This window comes from Aptenodytes forsteri, unplaced genomic scaffold (assembly GCF_000699145.1).
Source record: "Aptenodytes forsteri isolate BGI_AS27 unplaced genomic scaffold, ASM69914v1 Scaffold55, whole genome shotgun sequence".
Classification (NCBI taxonomy): domain Eukaryota; kingdom Metazoa; phylum Chordata; class Aves; order Sphenisciformes; family Spheniscidae; genus Aptenodytes; species Aptenodytes forsteri.
This window is the reverse complement of record NW_008796063.1, coordinates 12285950-12289068: the sequence shown is the minus strand read 5'-3', so window position 1 is coordinate 12289068 and position 3119 is coordinate 12285950.

Here is a 3119-nt window from a genome sequence, read left to right as displayed (position 1 = left end):
CTGCTCAGCGTCCCCCCACTTTCTGCATCTGCCCATAGATCCGGAGCGAGGAGCTGGCACCAGGCGGGTGCCGACGCCGGAGGCCGCAGGGCAGCTGCGGACAGAGGCTGAGCTGCTGCCCTTCCCTGGGACTCCCGCTGGGACTGACGAGCCCCCCAGCCCCCAGGGGAGCCCCGGAGGCCCCTGGGCAGGCAGGGAGGGGACGGGGCCCACGGTGCAGGATGGAGCAGCCACTGAGCACCCGAGGCCCCCGCTCTCTGCAGGCACTGCTGAGCAGGCAGCTGCAGGCAGCAAGCAGCCATCTCCTGCCAGCCCAGGGGTGACCAGTGTGGGGGCTCCAGCCCCCGTAGAGCCGGACGCAGCTCCTACCACCAGATACACCCCCAGGACTGACCGTGTAGGAAATGTGACGGCAGACGGTGCCACGACCCCACAGGGGACCCCCTCACATTCACCATCCTCTGTGACGGTGCCTGGCTCTGCTGGGGGGCAGTGGGGGTCCCCCAGCACCCTGCTGGGCTGGAGCCCCATGGGGACAGCACATGTGCAGAGCCGGAGGGGCTCACACAGCCCCTCGTCCCTGGCGCCGTGGGCTGGGGAGGGCCCGGGGGCCACTGTCCCACTGGGTGACAGCAGCCCAGGGACTCACCCAAGCATCGTGCCAGCCACGAACAGCCCTGCGCCGGGGACGATTGGGACATCGCCCCTTGCGGGGGGGCTGCAGAGGCTGCTGACTCCCACAGGGACACCGGGGGGGACACGCCAGGGGCTGCCAGAGCTGGTAGGACGACGGGACTCTGACTCCCACCCGTGGCATGGGACAGACATTGCCCGGCAGGGTCCCCGCTCTGCCCCTCGCCCCTCTCCACTGTCCCTGGGGGCTGGTGGCCGCAGGGGCCCTGTGGCCAGCACAGCCCAGCCAGCCATGGGGACGGGCCCAACCTCGCTGCCTGCCGCAGGCAAGGGGTTGGATCTGCCTGTCCCCACTGCCACAGCCAGCATCCCAGGGGTGATATCCCTCAGCCTGGGGGGAGCCCTGGACCCAACTGCAGGGGTCTTGGGGCCACCTGACATAGAGGGTCCCCCTGAACACGGCCATGTCCCCCTGGACCAGACCTTGCATCCGCCAGCTGTGCCGGGGCAGCCCCCTGCCTCGGTGGCCCCAGGCAGCACCGCTGCAGTACAGAGCGGGGTGCCCCGCGCCAGCCCAGGGTCCCACCGTGTCCCCCTGTCCCCACAGCCCGCCCCAACCAGCAGCTCTGCAGTGCCCACCTCACCGACCCCACAGCCCTCCCTGGGGACCGGCCGGGGCGTCCCTGGGCTCAGCCCTGCTGCGGGCACCCTCCCGGCAGAGCCGTCCCCAGGGCTCCGGCTGCCCCACGCCGGCCCGAGGGGGACCCCAGTGGGGGTGGGTGATGCCGGGCCCTGGGCAGTGACTGCCCCACCGAGCTGGCAGCCAGGCAGCCCAGCCCCCACCATGGCCACTGGGCCCCCCTGGCAGCTGGCTCCATCCCAGCCTGCATCTTCCCTGGGGCTGACCACCACTATCGGTGTCACCACCACCATCACAGCTGCCACCGCCAGCCCAGCACTGCTCGGGGACGTGGGGACAGTAACGTCGGATCCCAGTGCCACGGTGTTGCAGGGGGATGCATCAGGGCTGACGTGGGGACCCCCGACTCGTCTGCCCACCATGGTGCCAGGACCCCCCCAGCTGCCCACTGATCCCCCTGGGACCCTGGGCCATCATGGGGGCCCCGGGTCCCCTCCAGCAGCCAGGGACACAGACCTGGTCAAGCCGTCGAGCAGCCCCAGAGGGTGGCCAGATGCTGACACCCCCAGAGCGACGCCAGCCGCACCAGGCAGGGCCCCCCGGGTGTTCATTGTGGAGGATCAGCCACCCCTCCTGAAAGGTGGGTCTGGGGGATTTGGGACACTCTGCCTGGGCACGATGGGAGGTAGAGCTCCGAGGAGCCATCAGCTTGGGGGGGATCAGTGGTGGTGGCCCCCCGGGGTGGGCGGTGCGGATCCCTGTCGTGCTGATCCCCGTCTCTTCTCCCGCAGCATCCCTCCTCCGCATCCCCTGCGAGCTGGTGCTGGACATGGGGTTCGTCCCCGCCCTGCAGGACCCCGGATCCCGGGAGCGCTGGGGTCTGCTGCACAGCTTCAACCGGACGGTGAGTGCGGGGCAGGGCTGTCCAGGGGGGGCTGTGGCTGGGGGCCATCCCACCTCACGCTCAGCTTCCTCCCTGCACAGGTTGCGCCCCTCTTCATGTCGGTGCCTGGGTTCCTGCGGCTGGAGGTGACGGGGATCAGGTAGGTGCTTGTGCAGCCCTGCAGTGTGCAATGCTCCCTGGCGTGGGGGGGTATGGGGAACGTCATGCTGCGGGGCCATGGCGGTGCCGGGTGCAGTGCTGGACCTGGGGGTCCAAGCCACCCCTGGACTCGCCGTGGGGTTTCCCCGCAGGGAGGGCAGTGTGGTGCTGGAGTACGACGCGCTGTTCGCAGCAGAGCGGGTGCAGGCACCAGGGCTGGGTGCGCTCCTCAACGCCGTGCTGGGCTCTGGCGGTGCCCGGCCGGGGCTGGCGGTGGGCACTGCCCCCGTCCTACGCAACGTGGCTCTGGGTGAGTGTGGGGTGTGCACAGGGCTGTGCAATCACTGGGCCCTCCTGTGGCCCCTGGGGTCCGGTGCTCGGCCCGGGCTGGTCGCAGGGCAGGCGTGTGCCTGGCCCCAGCTCTCTGCTTGGCGGGGAGGGGGTGGCATTCGTACCCCTGTCTCAGCAGAGCCACCGCTGGACCCCTGCGCCATGCTCTTTGCCTGCCGAGCTGGTTTCGCCTGCGTGGCTGGGGCAGATGGGAACGCCACCTGCACCTCCCTCTGCCACCGTGACTACTGCAAGAACCACGGCATCTGCACCCACCCCCGGGACCGCGGGCCCCTCTGCCAGTGAGTGACCCTGGGACCGGCCGTGGGCTGACAGGTGCTGTCCCCCCCCCCGGTGGCTGATGCCCACCCTTGGCACAGGTGCCCCGTCGGCAGCGATTTCTGGTTCATGGGGCTGCGCTGCGACTACCGGGTGACGCAGCAGAGCCTGCTGGGCATGGCTGCCGGGGTCCTG